Source organism: Clupea harengus, unplaced genomic scaffold, assembly GCF_900700415.2.
Source record: "Clupea harengus unplaced genomic scaffold, Ch_v2.0.2, whole genome shotgun sequence".
In the NCBI taxonomy this organism is placed as follows: domain Eukaryota; kingdom Metazoa; phylum Chordata; class Actinopteri; order Clupeiformes; family Clupeidae; genus Clupea; species Clupea harengus.
This window is the reverse complement of record NW_024879609.1, coordinates 118,344-143,104: the sequence shown is the minus strand read 5'-3', so window position 1 is coordinate 143,104 and position 24,761 is coordinate 118,344. Positions and strand designations below refer to the sequence as shown.

Genomic DNA, 24,761 nt, shown 5'->3' with positions numbered 1-24,761 from the left:
AAGAAATTGCAGAAGCGCAGAGAAGTTAGGGCAAAGCTCAGCGGCATCTTTTTTAGTTTCGTATTATCTTTTTTCAATGTGTCTTTACGAAGTGCAGACTTACTTTGAATAAGCAGCTGAAAACTGCTACTGTACAGAATGGGTAATTAACGCAACATTTCATCTTTATCTATCAGCATATTTTTTTTCAGACTAGGCAGTGATAATGAACACAGTTGGATAAATGAATTGTCCTCTGTGTAAACCCCGCTTCGTAATGGGAGGCAATTAGTAGTTTGCACCTGGACATCCAAATAAGCTGATGTGAACCAAGTTTCTTGGCAAAAGTGGAAGTACAATCTTTTAGTTTAGAAGTATCTGTGAAAGGCCAGCCTAAAGTGGCTAATCTCCTGAACCTGCGGCACTCTCAGTGCTTTAAGGCACACACTATCTGATGTTTTAATAACAGTATAAATAAGTGTTTTTACTGATCGTTGAAGCTGTTAGGATTATAATCACGGTCTGGGCTGAAGCTCTGGGCACATATCGGCATCGACTATGATATGCAATGCTATTATCTGACTCATTGTAAAACTAGTCATGTGTGAGGTGATAACACAAGCTTGATGAAGCATGACTATCAGGGCACCTGTGTGTTTGGCTCTCCCATTGATTTAAATGCAGGCAGGCGAGCCACGCTGGATGTCAAGCAGAAGCAGTTTCTGCGTATTCTGTTTCCCTGACGCTACACGGCCGCCTGTAGTCTCAGCTGTTGTCTCAGCTCTGGCAATACCCTGGCAGTGGCAATAGTTGTGTAAGGCCGGACATGTCTGAATATGACTTGATTAATGGTGGATATAAGGCTCATCAACTGAAGCTTTTCCTACTTATGCACAGCCCTTTATAAAGTTATAGGCTGTCCTATAGGTAAGAGTGAGGGATTTAAATTGAATTCTAGGAGCTACAGGGAGCCGGTGAGGGGTGACCAGCAGAGGCGTTACATGTGTCCTTGCTTATCAAAGACCAAACATGCCGCCGCATTCTCTGCATGTCTCAATCATCTGCAATGGTCTCACTTAACATGCAGGTAGGCCTGTTTACATTTGATTGTAATAGTCTACTTTAGAAATAACCAGAGCTTGCACAAGAAATTGTGTAGCATCTTGTGTGAGATGGGGTCCTAGGTACGGAATATTATATTCAGAGTGTGAACTGACAAGAGCTCGAGACAGAAGCTACATGCTCAAAGAAATTAAGAGGGTTAAATCTAAATGACACCCACAATTTGTGCAGTTTTAGTTGGGGTCAAGGAAGGTGAACCAAGATGGATGTTAGTATTTTGTGGGATGGTTGGATTGGCTGGCAATACCAGGAGCTCAGTTTTTGACAGATTGAGCTGAAAGTGTCGATCCCTCATCCAAACTGAAATATCACTAAGGCTGTGTTGTGGACTCATCTGGGGGGAAGTACAGTTGAGTATCATGTGCATAACAGTGATAGGAGAACCCATGGGAATGGATGATCTCACCTAAGGAGGTGGTGTAGATAGCAAATAGGAGGGGGCCCAAGTACCAATCCCTGAGGTACACCAGGGGCGGTTTTAGGCACGGGCGACCCGGGCAGCCGCCCGGGGCGGCACTTTTTCATAAGACGTGCGGGGCGGCAAGAGCACTTAAAAAAAAAATCATCTGGGCCGCGAAGCGGTTTTCTATTATCCATCATATCACTGTGTGTGGAATTGGCAAATTGGCGCCCCCTGCAGCTGTAGGCGCCTCTGCTCGCTAAGAAGGTGCCGTGAACAGATCCTGAGTGAGAAGGGAGAAGGGGGAAGGGGAGGGGGCGCGGGGGACAGTTCACGTCTCCCAAATGGAACGGACAAGGGGGGGCGGGGGATCCACTGTATAGCAGTCACACCTGACTTTCTTCCAAATAACGCACATTCATAACATTATAATTACAGGCCTATAATTCCTGCACGTTTTCGTTTTTCTGAATTGTGTGAAATGGCTAATACAAATAGGTAATACAGAACGATTATGTGGTCACCAAGGGCAAGGTGAATTGGTGGAAGGAGACCACTGACTGCTCCAACTTATCCAACTGGTGAAGGTAGTACGTAGTTAGCAGAGTATAGATAGATAGATAGATAGATAGATAGATAGATACTTTATTTATCCCGAGGGAAATTAAATACATCTTTTACAGAGTAGTCTATTACATTATCAAGATAACTATTGAAGGATGCTCAAGTGGACAAGGTAAAAATGTGTTTTCAGTCAAGTGTAACTTAACCTAAATTCCTATTAAGGCAACCAGCTAATGTTGAGCACCAACAGAATTGTTTGCTAGCTAGCGTTAGTTAGCTGATTTGACCATAGGGTATGGACATGTTCATTCATCTGACACTAGGCTAAAGTGTTAGCGAAGTCCCGCTAGCCACAACTAACAGAATATAACAGCATACAGAGTACTAGTATAATCTTAATAATGAACAGGTCGATAGCTAGCTGGTTAGACCATATATTTCCTTTGACACAACTATAATAGCCAGCGTTAGCGAAATCCCGTTAGCCACGATTAGCTAACTCAACTAAACCATAATGCATGTTGAGTGCTTGCACAACCTAACTTGCAGAGAGCTGGTTAGCTAACATTAATGCACATGATGTGTGCATTGATTCTCTTAAGTGTGTTATTGAAATGTTCTATTAAAGGATTTGTGCAATTGATACATTTAAGTTTGTCTTTCACTTATATTGTTATAATAAAAAATAAATAAGATTATTTTTTTTCCGGCGGGGGGGGGGGGGGGGGGGGGGGGGGGGGCGCTCAGAGGGGGTTTCGCCCGGGGCGTAATTCCATGTAGAACCGCCACTGGTGTGGAGAGACAGGGTGAGTGTGTGTGTGTGTGTGGAGAGACAGGGTGAGTGTGTGTGTGGAGAGACAGGGTGAGTGTGTGTTTGGTGTGGAGAGACAGGGTGAGTGTGTGTGTGTGGAGAGACAGGGTGAGTGTGTGTGTGGAGAGACAGGGTGAGTGTGTGTTTAGTGTGGAGAGACAGGGTGAGTGTGTGTTTGGTGTGGAGAGACAGGGTGAGTGTGTGTGTGTGTGTTTGGTGTGGAGAACTGTCTTCTTCAGTGAAAAAAAGGTGTCAAAGGCATATGTGGTGAGAGAGGTAGAGAAGTGTTCGATGGTGGAGAGAGTGGGCAAATGAGGAGGAAGATAAAAGTGAGTGTGTGTGTGTGTGTGTATGTGTGTGTGTGTGTGTGTGTGTGTGTGTGTGTGTGTGTGGGTGGGTGGGTGAGTGTGTGTGTGCGTGTGCTTGTGTGTGTGTGTGTGTGTGTGTGTGTGTGAAAAAAAGTTGATGAGAAGGGGAAGTAAAAAGTAGAACCCAATTGCTTGTAGTGCAGCTGATCTGGTCTTGTTTGGACCTGGGTACAGTCCCTATAAAACTACATCGGAAAAGGTAGACGAGTATCTGATGGTGATCCAGGTTGGCAGACTGTCTTGACTTGCATGGCTTCCTCTGAGTGGTCCGAGGCTGGGTGCCAGGTCGGAGGGGGTTGCTCCTGCTGGTCTGCAGATGAGAGGAGAGAGGCTGACAGAGGCACTAACCCACGGTGGAGCGGAGACGAGCTCTCACGTCATCTGCACCAACCTGAGAAATGGAGAAAAGAGGGGAGGACAGAGAAGAGAGGAGAGAAGACTACAGAGGAGTGGAAGAGATAAATAGATAGATAGATAGATAGATAGATAGAGAGAGAAAGAGCGTAAGAGAGGGAGAGAGTGAGTGAGAGAGAGATAGATAGATAGATAGATAGATAGAGAGTAAGAGTGGGAGAGAGAGATATATAGATAGATAGAAAGATAGATAGATAGATAGATCGAGAGTAAGAGAGGGAGAGAGAGAGAGAGGGAGAAAGATAGATAGATAGATAGATAGATTTAGGAAATTTAGGATAATGCTGAGGGGGAACATGGACTGCGGAGACAGGGGCGAGGGTGGAGACAGGGGAGACAGGGGAGAGGGTGGAGAGGGTGGAGACAGGGGAGAGGGTGGAGACAGGGGAGAGGGTGGAGACAGGGGAGACAGGGGAGAGGGTGGAGACAGGGGAGAGGGTGGAGACAGGGGAGACAGGGGAGAGGGTGGAGAGGGTGGAGACAGGGGAGAGGGTGGAGACAGGGGAGACAGGGGAGAGGGTGGAACATGTAGGGAGAGACTCAGTAAGAGAGAAACTGAGCCAGGAGGTGTGAGAGAGGAATCAGCCTGAGGTTCAGCTGGCTCCTCACTCCATGAACTGTGGGAGCACAGAGAGCACAGAGAGCGCAGGGAGCAGAGAGCACAGAGAGCAGAGAGAGCACAGAGAGCAGGGAGCAGAGAGCACAGAGAGCACAGAGAGCACAGATAACAGAGAGCACAGAGAGCACAGATAACAGAGAGCAGAGAGAGCAGAGAGAGCAGAGAGCAGGGAGCACAGAGAGCACAGAGCACAGAGAGCAGAGAGCACAGATAACAGAGAGCACAGAGAGCACAGGGAGCAGAGAGCACAGAGAGCAGAGAGCACAGAGAGCAGAGAGAGCAGAGAGCACAGAGAGCACAGGGAGCAGGGAGAGCACAGAGAGCACAGAGAGCAGAGAGAGCACAGAGAGCACAGAGAGCACAGAGAGCACAGATAACAGAGAGCACAGAGAGCAGAGAGAGCACAGGGAGCAGAGAGAGCAGAGAGCACAGAGAGCAGAGAGCACAGATAACAGAGAGCACAGAGAGCACAGGGAGCAGAGAGCACAGAGAGCAGAGAGCACAGAGAGCAGAGAGAGCAGAGAGCACAGAGAGCAGAGAGCACAGATAACAGAGAGCACAGAGAGCAGAGAGAGCAGAGAGCACAGAGAGCACAGGGAGCAGGGAGAGCACAGAGAGCACAGAGAGCAGAGAGAGCACAGAGAGCACAGAGAGCACAGATAACAGAGAGAGCACAGAGAGCAGAGATAACAGAGAGCACAGAGAGCAGAGAGAGCACAGGGAGCAGAGAGAGCAGAGAGAGCAGAGAGCACAGAGAGCAGAGAGCAGGGAGCAGAGAGCACAGATAACAAAGAGAGCACAGAGAGCAGAGAGAGCAGAGAGAGCAGAGAGCACAGAGAGCAGAGAGCAGGGAGCAGAGAGCACAGAGAGCACAGATAACAGAGAGCACAGAGCACAGAGAGCAGAGAGAGCAGAGAGCACAGATAACAGAGAGAGCAGAGAGCACAGAGAGCAGAGAGAGCACAGGGAGCACAGAAAGCAGAGAGAGCAGAGAGCACAGAGAGCACAGAGAGCAGAGAGAGCAGAGAGCACAGGGAGCAGAGAGCACAGAGAGCACAGAGAGCACAGAGAGCAGAGAGAGCACAGAGAGCAGAGAGAGCAGAGAGCACAGGGAGCAGAGAGAGCACAGGGAGCACAGAAAGCAGAGAGAGCAGAGAGCACAGAGAGCACAGAGAGCAGAGAGAGCAGAGAGCAGAGAGAGCACAAGGAGCACAGAGAGCACAGATAACAGAGAGCACAGAGAGCAGAGAGAGCACAGGGAGCAGAGAGAGCACAGGGAGCACAGAGAGCACAGGGAGCAGAGAGCACAGAGAGCACAGGGAGCAGAGAGAGCACAGAGAGCACAGAGAGCAGAGAGAGCAGAGAGCAGAGAGAGCAGAGAGCACAGAGAGCAGAGAGAGCACAGATAACAGAGAGAGCACAGATAACAGAGAGCACAGGGAGCACAGAGAGCAGAGAGCACAGAGAGCACAGAGAGCAGAGAGCACAGAGAGCAGAGAGCACAGAGAGCAGAGAGAGCACAGAGAGCAGAGAGAGCAGAGAGCTCAGAGAGCACAGGGAGCACAGAGAGCACAGGGAGCACAGAGAGCACAGGGAGCAGAGAGCACAGAGAGCACAGAGAGCACAGGGAGCAGAGAGCACAGAGAGCACAGAGAGCAGAGAGAGCAGAGAGAGAGAGCAGAGAGCACAGAGAGCAAGAGAGCACAGATAACAGAGAGAGCACAGATAACAGAGAGCACAGGGAGCACAGAGAGCAGAGAGCACAGAGAGCACAGAGAGCAGAGAGCACAGAGAGCAGAGAGCACAGAGAGCAGAGAGAGCACAGAGAGCAGAGAGAGCAGAGAGCACAGAGAGCACAGGGAGCACAGAGAGCACAGGGAGCAGAGAGAGCAGAGAGAGAACAGAGAGCAGAGAGAGCACAGAGAGCAGAGAGAGCAGAGAGCACAGGGAGCAGAGAGCACAGAGAGCACAGATAGCAGAGAGCACAGAGAGCACAGAGAGCACAGGGAGCACAGAGAGCACAGGGAGCAGAGAGCACAGAGAGCACAGAGAGCACAGGGAGCACAGAGAGCACAGAGAGCAGAGAGCACAGATAACAGAGAGCAGAGAGAGCAGAGAGAGCACAGGGAGCACAGAGAGCAGAGAGAGCACAGAGAGCAGAGAGAGCACAGAGAGCACAGAGAGCAGAGAGCACAGAGAGCACAGATAACAGAGAGAGCACAGAGAGCAGAGAGCAGAGAGCACAAAGATCTCAGGGAGCAGAGAGCACAGAGAGCAGAGAGCACAGATAACAGAGAGCAGAGAGAGCACAGATAACAGAGAGAGCACAGAGAGCAGAGAGCACAGAGAGCAGAGATAACAGAGAGCACAGAGAGCACAGAGAGCACAGATAACAGAGAGAGCACAGAGAGCAGAGAGAGCAGAGAGCACAGATAACAGAGAGCACAGAGAGCAGAGAGAGCAGAGAGCACAGGGAGCAGAGAGAGCACAGGGAGCACAGAGAGCAGAGAGAGCAGAGAGCACAGAGAGCACAGAGAGCAGAGAGAGCAGAGAGCACAGGGAGCAGAGAGCACAGAGAGCACAGAGAGCACAGAGAGCAGAGAGAGCAGAGAGCAGAGAGAGCACAGGGAGCAGAGAGAGCACAGATCACAGAGAGCACAGAGAGCACAGATAACAGAGAGCACAGAGAGCAGAGAGAGCACAGGGAGCACAGAGAGCACAGGGAGCAGAGAGCACAGAGAGCACAGAGAGCACAGGGAGCAGAGAGCACAGAGAGCACAGAGAGCAGAGAGAGCAGAGAGCAGAGAGAGCAGAGAGCACAGAGAGCAGAGAGAGCACAGATAACAGAGAGAGCACGGATAACAGAGAGCACAGGGAGCACAGAGAGCAGAGAGCACAGAGAGCACAGAGAGCAGAGAGCACAGAGAGCAGAGAGCACAGAGAGCAGAGAGAGCAGAGAGCACAGAGAGCACAGGGAGCACAGAGAGCACAGGGAGCAGAGAGAGCAGAGAGAGAACAGAGAGCAGAGAGCACAGAGAGCACAGAGAGCACAGGGAGCAGAGAGCACAGAGAGCACAGAGAGCAGAGAGCAGAGAGAGCAGAGAGCACAGAGAGCAGAGAGAGCACAGATAACAGAGAGAGCACAGATAACAGAGAGCACAGGGAGCACAGAGAGCAGAGAGAGCAGAGAGCACAGAGAGCACAGAGAGCACAGAGAGCACATATAGCAGAGAGCACAGAGAGCACAGGGAGCACAGAGAGCACAGAGAGCAGGGAGCACAGGGAGCACAGAGAGCAGAGAGCACAGAGAGCACAGGGAGCAGAGAGCACAGAGAGCACAGGGAGCAGAGAGCACAGAGAGCACAGAGCACAGAGAGCAGAGAGAGCACAGAGAGCAGAGAGAGCACAGAGAGCAGAGAGCACAGAGAGCACAGGGAGCAGAGAGAGCACAGAGAGCACAGAGAGCAGAGAGCAGAGAGAGCACAGAGAGCACAGAGAGCAGAGAGCACAGAGAGCACAGGGAGCACAGAGAGCACAGGGAGCACAGTTTACCATAACTCATTACTCATTACCATAACGTTAATCCTAACAATAACCAACACTCTAGGTACAATTGTTTGTACAGTTTATATATATATATTATATAGAGCCAAAACAATAAGACTGTCTGTAGGTGTTTGACAGAGCCCAGGGACTGAACTATGTGGAAGGTGGCACAGTGTGGTGTTAATTCAGTCCCCTTTTCCCCTACAGGGCAAACAAGAAGTGCTGATAAAGAGGTGAAGGTGATGAGCTGTGTGTGTCTCAGTCTCCACCTGGACATGGCATAGTGACAGACAGTGGGTCAGTCACGAAGCAGGTGATGAATGCTGCTGCTATGATGACATCAGACAGCCATGCATGTTGTCAGACACAGGGAAATATGAAAGCAGCTGTGAACCTCTAAAAGTCACAGGGTGCGAAAGGTCTGGAGAGATGCACAGGCCCCTGCCAAAACCAGGCTCACACCCCCACTCCACAGGAGCCGTGCAGTGAAAGTACTTTACAACTACTGTGCAATGAAATGGCAATGAAACCACTCTGATAGGGGACCTGTCATCTCTTGGACCCGAGATCTGGAGTGGTGACTGGGAGGTGGAGGTAGGGGCTGACAGCTTTTTTGATGACACTAGATGACTGGCAGTTTTGCAGTCCAGTCCCAAAAAGACATGACAGATTAATTTTGGAGACATAGATAAGTTATTACTTATAGCTTATTAGATTGTTTACGGTTATTTACGTCTATTTACAGAGTGGGGATTGCAAGGTGTAGCACTGATGAAATCGGAAACACACGCTGTTGAACTAGTTAGCAGGGACAGGTGCGCATATAGCAGACTCAAAATGTGGGATGCCATGTTGATGCAATTTCTTGGAGCACGGGTTTGTGGGTAAAGATGTGGGTGAGTGGTTTTTGGATGACAGAAGATGATTTTGGCAATACCAGCACAGAAAGAATTGACAGGGGGATCGCTGAGATACACAGAGGTTATCACAGTCACACCTGACACCTGTGAAGTATCTGTGTCTCAGGAGGGTGGAGTGTGTGTGTGTGTGTGTGTGAGAGTGTGTGTGTGTGTGTGTGTGTGTGTGTGTGTGTGAGTGTGAGTGTGAGTGTGTGTGTGTGTGTGTGTGTGTGTGTGTGAGTGTGAGTGTGAGTGTGGTGTGTGTGGTGGTGTGTGTGTGTGTGTGTTGTGTGTGTGTGTGTGTGGTGTGTGTGTGTGTGTGTGTGTGTGGTGTGGTGTTGCAGAACTAGATGCCAAAAACACGAATGGAGGGAGATGGGGCACTTAGCCAAGGTAACTATGGCTGCCATCCTAAAGCCATGTCTTGGTCCCAGTATTTGAGTGAAGTGAAGACAAGCTGTCAAAGACTGGGGTAAGTGTTTCTCTGATTACAGAAGATGGACGGTTGTTTTGCCGTCCATCTCAGAGGGAGGCAACAGCAGAATGATTCTCGATGTATGACGGTTACCAGAGTTGCGTTCTGACACTGGGCTGAGGGAGTTTGGGGTGGCCTGTTGATGTCAGATGGAAGTAGAAATGCGCAGGTAGACTAACTTGTCTTGACATGTGTGGGTTTAGCCTCCGGGGAGGGCATGATGTAGGCTGTGGCCTCCTCTGATGTGTGGTGACTAATTGTTTGCCGTTGAGAGTGCCTGTCTAACTATCAAAGCAGTGGTGTGGGGGTGGGTGGCCCAATCACCTCAAATCCTTATGCAAGTATTGTTTATGTATTTTGTGTCCCATTGCCGATCTATACATTTAATTTCCCGGCCACCTTACCTTTAACTTTTGACACTTTTACCTTTAATTTTAATTTTCTCTCAACCTACACAAAGCATTCCGTCTGTCTCTGTGAAGATCTGTCTGACTTTCTCTCATCTTTTCAGTAATGCTTTGTATAAATCTACTTTTTTAATCTTCAGAGATACTGAGTGAAAGTGTAGTGGTTGAAACATGCACTACAGGGCTTTGATAACTACTTCAAAAAGCTCTTGGTCCTAACCTCAGAAAATACATATTTTTTTTTCATGAAATATTTTAATAGAAGGAAATATTGGATAGATGAAATGCTCGCCACCTACCAGTATGCGTTAGTATTACATCATTTCCTGACGCAATTAAAGCAGTTCCTTTTGGAGCAACTGAGGCATGGCCCTTGCCATAGTAGGCGACTTTAACTTTAATTAGTATACATGAATGAGTCATTTCCTGCAACGCCATCACATTCAGAGGATTTCCCAGGATTCCACAGCGGGGCCGGCAGCCTTCACTCCCCCGATCACTTCCTGTTTCGCACGCAGAGACGAGGCGGAACTCCAACTAGCGCTGGCCTGGTTATTTTAGAGACTACGCGTTATGTGGGCCGCCCTCATATGAACACCGCGCCAAACATGAGCCAGGCTCAGATCCACATCAGTCTAGTCGACTGCATACAACAGACAAGCCAAGAGGAGCCCACAACATGTCCAATTTCTGTCATCATTTCTTTAACTCCCACATGGTCTAGTTGACCTCTGTACACACAACGGCTGACGGCTTTTGGAAATGCCTATTACTCCTGGTACAGTGATAGTGTGCTATAACAACCATAATAATACGAAGAAGAAGAAGAAAAAGAAGAAGAAGAAGAAGAAGAAGAAGAAGACATTTTAATTCTTCAGCAGCTTTACCTTGCAAAAAATATCTTTTCCTATAAAGAACTAATTCACACCAATGATGTTTCACTGTTTAATTGAGGCTTGACATGAAAATAGTAAACACTGAGGTTTGATTGGTAGAGAGCGTGAAAAATATGGACAGCATGCCTGTGCAAGAAGAATATTGAATCCAGTGGCGACTGACAAACTACCACTGAATTATACTGAAATGAACCTCCTGCCCCCAAACCAAAACAAATGCCATTCTGTATTACGTAATCAGCTGTTTGATTCTTCCTGCCTGTTCTGGGCCTGGATTTCTAGAATAAAAGCAATTTTTACAGCCATGCACATTCCCATTGTCCTCTGATGTAACACACTGAAATCGCCAATAATACTGATCTTCAATATTCCAGAGCAGAGCAGGAGAGCTTCATCCGCTAGCATTATTAAATGCTTACATATTAAACCATGAAATGGAAACATCACACAATCACTGATTCCTCCTAGTCACACTCCAAATATCATTGTGTAGTGTCATTGTGCACAAATATTAGGGCAACCTTTATTTAACCACCTCTGAACGTTTTGGTTGATTGGACCCCCCAGGGTCCCTGAGGCATGAGTTTTTAATACTGAGTCCATGTAAGACTACTAGTACCTGTATGTCTGGGGCAGATGGGGCAAATGTCTGGGGCAGTTACATGAATAGATGCATATCTGGATGTGTATGTAGTCTAATGTATGTGTATGTAGTGTAATGTATGTGTATGTAGTCTAATGTATGTGTGTGTGTCTAATGTGTGTGTATGCAGTCTAAAGTATGTGTATGTAGTCTAATGTGTGTGTATGTAGTCTAATGTATGTGTATGCAGTCTAATGTATTACCCTCAGTTATTTATGCAAGGGTAACATTCATCTGAATGCGAAGCAAACTAGTATGTAGTACTAGTATCAGTAAGTACGTTAACAAACATACACTGTAAACACATGCTGAAATACTGCATTCTGTTTGACTTTTGAATTGAAGAGTTTAATTACGCTCTGTATAATTTGACTTTTATAGGCATGTAGTACTCTTTGAAAAAAACATTTCCTGTCCTTCACTTGAAGCACTTCCTCAGTGTTAACTGCGGTCGTCTGTGAACATTCTGATGAGCAATGAGCCTGATGTGAAAAACCAGCCGGGAATTTCCACCTCCCCTCCTCCTTTTCCCCCCGTGAATATCTATCATGATCGTTGAGGGAGGTGTTCCGTCAGTGTCAGTCCTACTAGACCCTGTCATCAGTAATTTGTGAGTCAAATTAGCAAAAGAGTAATTTCTGTCCTAACCTTGCTCAATATTACATGGTGTCTTTATTGTTCCTTCACTGTACTCAAGGGTTTTGAGGGACAGATGTTATCAATCGTCTATAAAGAGTGACCAGGTGTTCAGCTCTAATTCATCTGGTGCCAAATCTGATGACCTGCCAAATCATTACAAAATCATTGTTTGACAATGACCTCTTCTTCTCTCTCTCTCTCTCTCTCTCTCTCTCTCTCTCTCTCTCTCTCTCTGTTTCTCATTTCCAAGACATTCTCTGTTTGAGGAATTATACCTTTCGCAAAGAGCAAATATATGACCAAGAGTGAGTCAACAAATACAAATAATTGGGAATGGAGAATGTCTCAAGGGAATGGAAAAACAGGCTCAAGTCTCTCTTTTGTGAGGAAAGGATTCGCATTTTGAGAATTCTCTTCAACTAACTGAAATGTAGGATGACCTTGTTAGATAATTGATTCCCCATCTAACAGGACTAAAGCCAGATGTCCCCTGGAAATACCCAGCCATTATTAATTACACATAATGAACACTGATATGATGCACTGCAAACAATGCATTGCCTCTGGCAAATTATTAAATCAAATTCTTCAAATGTAATTATTCATTCAAATACTGTGTGAACATGGCCACAATCTCTCTGTCAAACAGTGGGGTTTGTGCACGTAACATTTCTCAAATTAGAATAATTCGGTTGATGTTGTTAGTTAGAGTTCGACAGGACATTATTGTTAGACTCACATAATGATCTGAGTCTGTGAGACATCTTAACCAGCTAACGCTACTGCGTGCGTGGGAAAATGTACTGAAATTTGGCGTCGCTCATCTTTACTGGTGCCACAAATGGGGAAAGGGTAACAAATGTGCCCTAGAAAAAGACAGTATGTTGGTCTGGGTGTGCCTGTCGACAAATACAGAACACTTACACGGTTCACATGTTTAACGAGACCATTATTTGGTGGTCGGAGTAGAGGGTTTGGCACTTTTACATGGTCAGGTATAACAAACACAGTTGACACCAAGAGACTGATGATATACAAGACTGGACTTAAGGCAGTGCATATGCATTTGAAAAGAATGTATATCAATTATCTCCATCTGTTTTCTGTTAACTGTCCATTATGTATTTCCAGTCAAGATTACTAAGATATCTACGAAGTCACAAGTTTTGACGCCAGCACCTAAATTGTGTTAAAGTTGTTTGCCATAAACGGATACTCTAATGTAAGTACAGTAAAATTGAAGAACATAAAAAGATGCTTCATCCGTGCTAGAGAAATCAAGCAGGCACCTGGTAATTTGAATCTGGGGCAATATTCACAAATATAACAGTTTCGGTCAGGTTGTTTTATGTCCTGATTAGTCCATCATTAGTTTTCTTCCAGTCTCATGAAGTTCCTACATTTCCCATAATTCACCTCACTCGTTGTTGATGACAGGTGAAGGCCTGCTCCTCACGCCGTCCGTGGCTCCCCTCGAGGTCTCTGTAACGAAGAGGCGTGGCATCCACACGGACGAGACGATACGCATGTACTCCCTGCGGAAGTTGCGGTTGAGCAGGCCGTAGATGACGGCGTTGAGGCAGCTGTTAAAGTACGCCATGAAGTAGCTGACCACGAAGAGCCACTCGGGGATCTGGGGCGCCATGCGGTGCGGGTCGATGGCCACCACCAGCCCGATCAGGTTGAGCGGCGCCCAGCAGATGGCAAAGAGCACGAACACCACGAACATGGTGATGAAGTTGCGCACGTCGCTGGGGCGCAGGCGTGGCCCGCTCGCTGCTCTTCACCTTCCGCCGCACCTGGATCACCAGGATCCAGATGCGCAGGTAGCAGAAGGTTACCACGCCGATGGGTACCAGGAAGTGCACCACCACCACGGCGATGGTGTAGGAGGAGCTGGCCGTCTGGGCGAAGGTGCAGGAGTAGACGCGCGGGTCGTACTGCAGGGACCCACGAAGAAGTTGGGCAGGATGGCCACCACGGTCAGCGCCCACACCAGCCCCACCAGGAGCAGCGTGTTCCGGAAGCTGAACACGCGGCCGTAGGCAAAGCTGTGGCAGATGTAGCAGTAGCGGTTGATGGCGATGGCCGTGATGTTGAAGATGGAGCCGATCACGCTCAGCCCCATCAGGAAGCCGCTCACCTGAGGGACAGGACAGGACAGGCTGGGTTTATCTATCTGGTGCACTACCATGAGAAAGATAACCACAGTACAGGTTCAGGGATTGGACTGAGCTGATGTACTTTTAGAATGGACAGTCAGGGGTGGATCAGGCTGCAGTGCAAATAGAAAGGACAGCCATGGGATAGATGGTGAATGTGCTGCTATATTAGAAAGGACAGCATGACTTAGATCTAGATACTGTAGAAAGTAACGACTGGGTGAAGTCTACCTGCTGTGATATCAGAAAGGACAGGCATTGTTAGATGGAACACTTGGATCAAATGAAACTGAAGAAGACAATGCTGTTTATGAATGCATAATCTATTTTAGTTTTCCTTTGCTGTGACAGATATGTTGATGTGTTGTTCATCTTACATAGCCTGAGTTCCTGCCAGCCTTCTTGTAGGAGACGTAAGGCTCAAAAGTACCTTGTATTTTTGTTGTTTGATATGGTCTTATTTATAATGTTTTAGTCAAGTTTATTGAAATTGTGAGCTTTGTTGTATGTAGGTCGTTGATGCGTCGCCACACAAAGGAATCCTCTTACCTTGCACTGCGTGTCGCCCAGCGCCCAGCCGTCATGGAAGAGGGCGTACAGCACCAGCGGGTAAGGGTAGAAGGCTACCACCAGATCGGCAAACGCCAGACTCACCACAAACACATTACCTAGGAAAGGGCACAGAACAGACAGAGATAATCAGTGTAGTTAGAGAGAGACACAGGAGAGAGAGAGAGGGAAACTTTGGGATATTTCAAGCTGGGCCCTTTTTTTTAAGATCTGTTTGGGTCCAAACTTTTAATAAGGACAATGAACAACTGAAATCGCCACAGTATTGAGTTAGGACGGTATGACTGGCGACCGCAAAGCGGCTGTACAATGTAATCCCATTGGGACAAGGATCTGCTTCACAGTAAACCGCTTGTTTTGGCCACTGACAGGCTCATAATGTTATTAGAAGTGTTTGGCAACATGGAAAGGATCCCTACAGAGGTGGGTCTGTGTCTGTTTACTTCAATGCCAGAAAATGACTCTTTCTCTTTCCACAATTTCTGTAGTTTAGGTTTCTGTTTATAGTTCTGTAGAGAAAATGACAAACCGTTATTGAGGTAAACAGACACAGGTCTATCTCTGTATGGACACTAATAATTACATTACGAGCTTGTCAGTGGAGGAAAACAGCGGTTTACTTTGACACGGATGCAATGCCCCATGCAAGCATGCACAAAGAATCCATTCATCACAACAATCTGTATATGTAACTATATATGCAAGTGTAGCAGGGTGACACTGTATAACTTCACTCTTTCTGTTGTATACAAAAGCAGATTATTTTAATGCATTGAGATCACTGAGGTCAGTGATTAAACTGTCTGTGTGAGTTGGTCTGTGAAATGGCATCGCTCTTTCAGGTCCCTCATAATGGGTTTGAGCCACTCAGTACAGTGATCTGCAAATAAGTCCTTAATATCATTAAAAATAACTAACAAGCACCATGTTTTTACTGTCGTTATTTCTATCAGCCTAATCCTCATTTTTGTTCAGTACGACATGTCTCTCGCAGTGTCTGTCAGTACGACATGTCTCTCTCTGGCAGTGTCTGTCTGTCTGATCTGAACTAGCCCTCACTCTCAGCCACACTGGAATAAAAGCATTTGTCATATGATTAAATAAATATAAATCAAGAAAGGTTGCCAGAGAAGTAATATGAGTTTAGAACCCCACTGGGAGCAAATGCAGTGAAACATTATTTGTATGTACTGTGAGTGGTTTGTTGATTAAGAGAGAGAGAGAGAGAGAGAGAGAGAGAGAGGCAATTCCATTTGTTACAGCAAAATGACTCTTCTATCAGAAACAAGCCTTGACTCAGTATTGATCTGCCTTACATAAATACAAACACTGTGTTTATGAAGCGTGCTGAATCTACTCCTTGGGCCAGGGAGCCTAACAGCACAAACTTGTCGTCTTCCTTGTTGTCTTCCCTTGGGCATCTGCTACTCGTGACTGACCAGTCCCATTGACAGCACACGCCTTAAAGGAACCAGCCGCGATTCTGCTGAATGATTGTTAATATTTGAGCTCAGCAGCCAATCAAATTGCACTTTTACCTTCTGTGTTCCTGAAGCAACATGTTGATTGACTGGAATTGTTTATGGCTCAGTCCAAGCCATTAAGTTAATTCCCATTTACAGAGCCAGGACAGTGGACGGTTTTTTGGAGCACACACACTCACCATGGGCAGCCAGAGGACCGAGAGGAGCAATTCACCGAATGTGACAAAAAGTAAATTGGATTAGAATTAGACCGCACCTTTAACGGTGGAGTGTGTCAGAATATCCCATATTCATCACCAGCCGACATGTCTTTGCTAAGCTGTATAATCTTTCATTTTCAGTGTGTCTTTTTGTCCTTCAGTATTTCGTCAGTCCACCAGAAGTATTGGAAATCCACCAGCGGCCCATGCCCTGTCTCTTACAGCGCTGGATAACCTCAGCGGCCCATGCTCCCTGTCTCTTACAGGGCTGGATAACCTTAACAAAAAGGGATCAGTGCAGAAACTCCACCAGAGAGAGAGGATCAATTATGGGGCTACAATTTGTAATGGATTGGGACGGAGCCATCCCTGCCTTGTGTCCGAGAATAGTACATCTGGGCACCCCACATACATGGAGGGGTCACAGCCACATTCTAGGACAGATGCCGGAGAGACACCCAAAAACAAGACACTAGGTTCTGCAGATGTGTGGGATCTCTTTAGTGTAAAAACTAGGTTGGATTAAGTTTATGGATTATGTTGACCATGGGGGAATTAACCACTGCATGTTTTCAAAAATCTGAGCACTCGATAGCACCAATCGAGCATAGAACAATAATCTGTACTCACGCCTGAAGGATCATCACCATTGTTTTAAATACATTGTAACACTTGAAATCGATCTGTAACTGAATTGTGAAAGTAATGATGGCACAATAACAGTTCTCACAGGGAGTAGAACTATTTTAACATACTAGCAAATATTGTTTACTGTAAAATAATGTGTGACAAAAATATTTTGTTCAAAGTGTCAGACTATGAGGCATGTAATGCACCTCAGGTAATGGTTTTATGATCAGATACTAAATGTATTACTACATTTCACAAGATCAATTATTAAAATGTGATTTCATTACAATTTTTGAAAGAGGTTGTACTGCAGTGTTTTGCACTTTTTCGGGTGGTCTCCTGAGTGAATAGCTCAGTAGTCAATGCACGCTAATCGCATTTACCCCGAGTATAATCTACAGGGTTAGATCCCCGATGGGAAACGACAGGAATATTGATGGGAATCAGAGACCTTGAGATGTCAAAGTGATGTGATTTAAGTCAATAATGGTAATGAAATGGTGAACAAGTCTGCTCATCTGATCAGCAACAAGTCTCTGTTCTCCCTGTCTCTCCCATCAGTTTCACAACAGGTTGTTGATATTTGCGTTCAAAATACATCCCTTCGTGGGTTCGAACATCGGAGTTTTTTTTCACCACAGTGAACGGTCAGCTAGAGGACCGTGACGAGCAATTAGCTGAATTCTACTGGAGACCCCCCAAAAGTTTCCTTAGTCCCCCCAAAAACAAAAAATATATATATTTTTGATTTTGAGATCGTCAAATTCACACCGATCAACCGATTTAGTGAACTTATTTTGTTTAATTTTTAGAGTTAGAAATAAAGTAGCACAGGAATCCCGCCTGTTTGAGACTGTGGTGTCAAGCGCACGGCTCTGTTTGGTCGTGAGTGAGCGAGCCTTGCGAGCGTGCAGACAGACGGTGATAACGTCTAGTAAATAGACTGGGAGCGACTGTTCAAAAATGTCTTATGGGGGACCATGCCCCCAAACCCCCCTAGTTTTGCTGGGTCACAGGAATAATATTAGGTTTTAGCTAGGGGCTTAGCCCCCCCCAAAAGTGGGAACCTAAATTCGCCCCTGGTGTTAGCGTTACCATATGGGATTGAGGTAACAGTAATAACATGCTGAACAATGAACACGCATCACCACAGTTCAGCCTCACAGTACAAGAACAACTTTTGAAGTTCTTAATTCCTTAAAGAAAAGAAAGGGGGGAATAAAAGAACAAAAGAAACGCAATCGTTACACTCATTCCTCTAATTCATCTTAAATATTTTAAAAGCATTTGCATCCACCTCATTTGCAGCGTCATGGGCAGCAGCGGCCATTAGCTTTGTGACAGGGGTGAGATTTATGTCATGCTGTTAGACACAGATTTATGACGGGCAGGAAAGAAGAAAAGAAGAAAAACGAACAGGATGGGGGCTTGCAAGGCTCCCCTCAGTTGATTTCAGACACACTCCGGCGTGTATTGTACTTCAAAGCAGAAGCCAGCGTTCAACCCCCCTACCTTCACCCAAAGTGCCCCTGGATCTGGGGGAGATTGTTACGTAAGCCCACCCTCCCCTTGAAATGATCACAGCGCATTTATAATGGATAGGGAAAGGAATTCAGCTTGTATTTGAATGCAGCTTTTCTCCCTTTTGGAACCATTTAAATTACGCTATGGACTTCATCAGGGTGACGCAGGCTCCAGTCAGTTGTAGGAGGTAAAGCACATCAGGGGTTCTCAAAGCAAACTATTTCACTGTACTCTTAACAGAACAAGCTCGGACCCATTCTGGTGGTGCACTCCTGGAAGAAAACACACAAAGTGACGGGCACCTGGCGATGGACGGCCTCTGTGCAAAAGGGCTTTTCATGTTTCCCTGACTACTGAGGTGTGGTCAAAACAACTCAATACAGACCTGTCAACTCCACTGCCTCCCAAGGTTCTACATCCAAACTATCTCATGTGTTGAGCACACACACAAAGAGAAAGAGAGAGAGTGCAACACACACACACACACACACAGAGAGAGATATTGGGTATTGTTCTCCTGAAATGATCTCAGACAAATTATCATCCATTCTAATGGATTTTCCACATTCAATGATGACATGCTAAAAAGGCTATTTCTAGTTGTGTCAAAATACAGCATCTACGTTGAAATCGCAACAGGGGAAAGTCCAGTCAGATCAGACCTTATTGCTCACAGCTAAAGGTAAAAAATCTATTCTATAAATCTAAATCTATTTTATTTCATTGCATGTCTTTATTATATATGTCTAATCAAACTTATCATCAGGTAAGGGAAATTAAATACTAAGTTATAATGTAATGAGATGGTGAATTGCTAACTTGGCATTTATATTAGAACCTGATGCATCTCTGCTCTGTGGCCTGAAGGATGCGGCTAAAGGCTCAGTGTAGCTGAAAATGCTAACTTAAAATGAACAAAGGTTGTGGGTTTTTGTCACGTCTTTCATTTTTGTGTTTAATTGAGTGTTTCTGTGTTTTCAGACATGAATCAACCCTAATGGAGACTTTCGGTGTGTTTCTGTGTGCTGTGCAAAGATTTGTATTCCAGTCGGACGGGCACTGATTCTCTCCTGTCACATTGTTTTTGTTCGCCTCCCTCCCCTCCTTCCATTGTGGTTTTTTTTTGTCTCTCTCAGACACCCCTTTTGTCTACACCTGCTTCCACTGCTCCGGTACACACACACACACACTGAGGCTCCGGTACACACACTGAGCTGTCAATGGACACACATGTCAACTACAACTCAGAGCGTCTGACATGTGAGAGGCTGCAGCTTAGTCAGAGGAGAGAGAGGAGGGAAAGGGGTAAAATAGAAGAGAGGGAGAGAGGGGGGGGGGGGAGAAAGGGGGCGAGCGAGGAAAGAGAGGGAGAGATAGGGGGAGAGAGATGGGGAAAGACAGGGAGAGAGAGGGGGAGAGAGATGGGGAAAGAGAGGGAGAGAGAGGGAAGAGAGGAAAGAGAGGGAGAGAGGAAAGAGAGGGAGAGAGAAGGGGAGAGAGATGGGGAAAGAGAGGGAGAGAGAGGGAAGAGAGGAATGGGAGAGAGAGAGGAGGGTAGAGGAAAGAGAGGAAAGGGAGAGAGAGGGGAGGGGAGAAGAAAGAGAGGGAGGGGGGGCAAGAGGGGGAGAGGGGAAAGAGAGGGGGAGAGAAGAAAAGAGAGAGAGAATGCAACTACTCTTTGCCTCTGGTGAGCCCTCCGGTTTATTTATGGTTAGTTAAGAGAACCTGGAAGTAAACTGTTACTGGAATAGAGAGAAGAAATAGAGATACATGTATTTTGAAAGTGATCCAACACCTCCATGCTAAGGGAGTATATATTGTGTAAGTGACGATAACTTTAGTAACTCTTTAAATTTCACCCCACTGAGCAAAATCATCTGTTAAAGCTCCTCAAACTAATCTGTTCCTCAACTCTTGTTGCATCTCCCCCCCTCTTCTGCAGTGTCCCCTGTAAGGGCTGTAATCTCTCGCTCCCTCTCTCCCTCTCTCAATCTCTCCCTCTCTCCTTTTTTCCTGAACCTATGCCTGTCTCTCTCTCTGTACTCTCATCTCTGTGTTCTGACCTGGTAATCATGAGCAGTGCGTTGGCACCTCCCCCCTCTATACCGTGAGACAGCTCAAGGGCGTCTCATCTCCTCCTCTATACCGTGAGACAGCTCAAGGGTGTCTCATCTCCTCCTCTATACCGTGAGACAGCTCAAGGGCGTCTCATCTCCTCCTCTATACCGTGAGACAGCTCAAGGGCGTCTCATCTCCTCCTCTATACCGTGAGACAGCTCAAGGGCGTCTCATCTCCTCCTCTATACCGTGAGACAGCTCAAGGGCGTCTCATCTCCCCCTCTATACCGTGAGACAGCTCAAGGGCGTCTCATCTCCTCCTCTATACCGTGAGACTGCTCAAGGGCAGTCAGTCAGTCTCATCTGGCAAACTCCTCACCCGCTGTTCACCCTCCAACCCACTGGGTGCTTATGTAACCCCGGGACCAACAGTCAAAGGACACTTCAGATCATGTATGCAGACCTCAGAGTGGTGGTCCTACTGCAGGATTAGCCATGGTTATCCAACATCTGACAGATGTCCCTTAGAGAAGTTTGAAACTTAATGAAATAGGGCATTTCCAAAGAGGGGTGATAGACTTTTTTCACAGAGGGGCGGCATGGATCTTTGGAAGGTCTTTTATTAAAACTGATGATTGGCCGAAGCCAAACGAGGAAGTTTTTTTTTTAACTTTCTGCAATTTCCTTCATGGCAAATATTCAGTCCTTTGATTATTCAGTCTCATAGAGTGGCAAAGCAATTTTTGCCGACGTGGCTTTTGAAGTAAATTTGACTGTGTGCGCACACACACACACACACACACACACACACACACACACACACACACACACAGACAGACACACACATAGACACACACACAGACACACACACACACACACACACACACAGACACACACACTTTTGTCTAAACTTCATGATAACATATATTCATATACAGCAAAATATCAAAAACAGGAAAAGTGAACTCGACTTCAACAAGGGAAATATACTGCCAAGGCTGTAACAAGATTAGGGGGAAATGTGCTGTAGCAGTCACAGATTAGGACGAAAACACATTATCAGTCTTATGACACACGTTGGCCCTCACTGTATCAGTGGAGGCCAATGACAGCCAAGCACAGAGAGAGAGCGAGAGCTGGCTCCTAGATATACATGCCATAGGGATGCAGAGGAATTGTCTATCAGACAACAATGTGATGTTGCAATGCTTGTCGCTCTTTGAAGCAGACAGGCGGGCGTCTTTCTTGAACGGCGTAGGCTTTGAAGCCTGGTACACGCGGTCGAACGAGGGAGCCAGAGGGGTAATCCCTACGAACACAACAGATATTCAGAAACATGCACACACACACACACACACACACACACACACACAGGGGTATTGCAGCAAGCACATAACAAAGACAGAGAACAGACATAGAACCTACCTTACATAATGAGACTCTGTACAGATACACAGACAGACACACATACACACATACTCTCTCATATGCATGCACACACACGCAGAGACCCTCACATGCACTGACACACAGACTCTCTGACACACATGCAGACACACACACACACACACACACACACACTCACACACACACACACGTTGCTATGGGTAAACACATCTGTTAAATGAATACATATAAGGGTCAGGCAATTCCTGATTCCAGGACAGCGCTGGGCATGAGGGCTGATTCAGGACAGCGCTGGGCATGAGACTCACGGGGTTACATCGCACCTCAACCATCTCGCAAAATCAATTTTTTGTCTCCGATGCTGTTGTATGTTTGTTTGGACAGATAGTATGGGCATGCAAATAACGAGGAACGATGATCATGTCCTTGCTCTGTGTAATTAAAGCCTTTTTTTTTAATCAGACAGATTTGGATTATTTGTCACGCCAAATGGGTCGCATGAAAAGCGCGCCTTCTTTTATGAGTGATACAAATAAGTTTGGTGAAGAAACGTTTGTGTTTTTTCAGTACAGAAACAGTAGTAATGTTGTCACTTTGCAAAAACCATGAGAAGATGGATCAAATGTCAGAAGAACTTGTCATACTTACCGGGGTTTCTCAGTTTCCTGTTGCGACAGACAGCGATAATAACGAGAAGATTCCCCAGGACATCCACTACCGTGGTGAAGATCAGCACGCTGGCCAGCGCCGCTACAGCCCACGCGGGGCGCGCACTCGAACCCAGCGCGCGTCCAACATGTCCCAGTTCCGTGCGGTTCTTCAGAAACGGGATGTTTTCTGGCATGCCGGAGTCAAGTTCATGTGTAAACTTCTCCTCCGGAGAATGGGTCTAGCGAACCCAACCACGCGCAAATCTCTGGACATGCGCCAGTGAGATTAAATGTAAACTGTTTGCTCAATGCACAGTAAGGATCATGGTGGAATTATTTCAGACCAGCTGCAATTAACACACTGAATAGGAGTTGCCACGGAGTTGCAGATTACAGTCACATACCGCGAGTTTATTCCCTAGTCTGACACGAACATTTCTTCAGATTGATTACGTAGCATGAAAACAAATTCATGACATGTTACCCAAATCCATTTACCGTCTGCGATATCCATGGGTGAGCAGCTCCATCGGTGAGCGTGTTCATTTTCCTCTTTTTCCCACGTTACGCTGGTTTTCAAATTGATGAAAATGTAGATGCCTGGAATGCACTTTCTCCCATGGCGACGTTCTGCTGGAATTTAAGTATTTACAGGTAATGTGACCTAAACTACTCGGAATCGCAAATCCGACAAGCTAGCGCGAGCATGGTTTTTCATTCAAGAGGACGAAGTCACTGTCCACGTAGCCTTTATTCGCGCGCTAGACATTCGTTTTTCTTTTCGTCAATTCCAAGAAACCCGAATTGTTGCTTAATCCACAATGCTGCTGGCCATACCTCTCGTGCACTTTACCTAACAGAAATATAATTAATGTTGTGCCGATGCCACATGCAATAATGTATCAATGATGTGCTCCTCTGTTGCAGGCAGTTGACAGTTCGGCATTTTCTCTGTGAACGCATACCATGATCCCAGATCATCAATGAATCGGCAAAATTAACGCTTTGGTGAATTCTCCCGGGTCACCTCAAAACATGCAGTTTAACTCACAGTCATCTTTCAGAATATCCAGGGACGCATTCCACGATACCGTATTGGGTAGGTTTGCGAGTAGGACATCCCCACGTCTCCGTTGCATGTTTGAACTGGATGAATGTCTCCGCTTATTTTCCAATAAGTCGCTGTGACCACAAAGCCACTCCAGCTGAAAGATCAGTCTCACGTGAAAGCCCTGGCTCTATAAAGGCAGACGCAGTTTGGCATGGTGCTCGTAACAGGGGGCGAAATCTCTGTGACTGACAGACACCCAACACATGCGTTTGGCGCAATGAGACCAGCTACATCATCTTCAGAGACCTTTCACTAAAAGTGGAGAAAAGTTGTCTCGAGTGTTCGCCTGTACGAATTTTATGCCAGTAAAAGCGTGATTTTGTCTGCAATACTTAGCACAATCTCCAAGAGGTTTCACATGGTGTTTGTTTCAGCTATTTTTGATGCAGATGCTGTAATTGTGTATACCTATAACACAATCCATGTATGAAGAACCGTAAGTGTAGGGCAACCATTAATCTAATAGGAACCCTCCACATTTTAATGCTTAAGCTGACACAGTAGGCCTACACTGTTTTGCCCATGGAAATCTTATCTCATTTGATCAGAAGCGGACTGGCAACTAAAAGCAGCTCGGGAATTTGCTGTCAAGTGTCAAGAACTGATGCGTTTATCAATCAACGAATCATTAATTAAATACACAAGCTGTCATTTGTATTGTTTGTGTTCGACTATAATCTGTGCTTGTTTCCCTCCCTCCTTTCCCTTTCTTCTTCAGTGCCAGGCTCACATGTTTGTTTAGATTGTACAGTAACTATTTTACAGACATCATATTACTGCTGGGCTGGCTTTCAAATATTGTATGCCTTACAGGCTATAATGCGAATGAGAAGAGATCATCATCATCATCATCATCATTGTTTATTCAGGGAGAATTGACTGAGCACAGGGCTCTTTTGCAGCAATGCCCTGATTGAGGCTACACAATACAGAAGAACAATTATTAAACAAACCATAACAAAACAGAACAGACAAAATAAATAAACAAAACACATTAAACAACTCAGAAATTAAGTATATATATATAAAAATATAAAAAATAACAAAGTAAAAAAATTTAATCAGAGAGTCATTTAAACCAACAGCATTGAGGCACATTCTTAGCATCTAAAAGGCTCTTAAATTGGTTGACAGACAAATACTTGGTTAGTTTCAACTCCACTTGAACAGTGTTCCATTTATG

The 24,761-nt window shown here is 46.0% G+C and overlaps 1 pseudogene; it reads right to left on the bottom strand.

The window, feature by feature from the left end:
* Nucleotides 1–13,051: 13,051 nt before the first annotated feature.
* Nucleotides 13,052–24,700, bottom strand: LOC122129252 (annotated as a pseudogene).
* Between the last annotated feature and the right edge of the window lie 61 nt (nucleotides 24,701–24,761).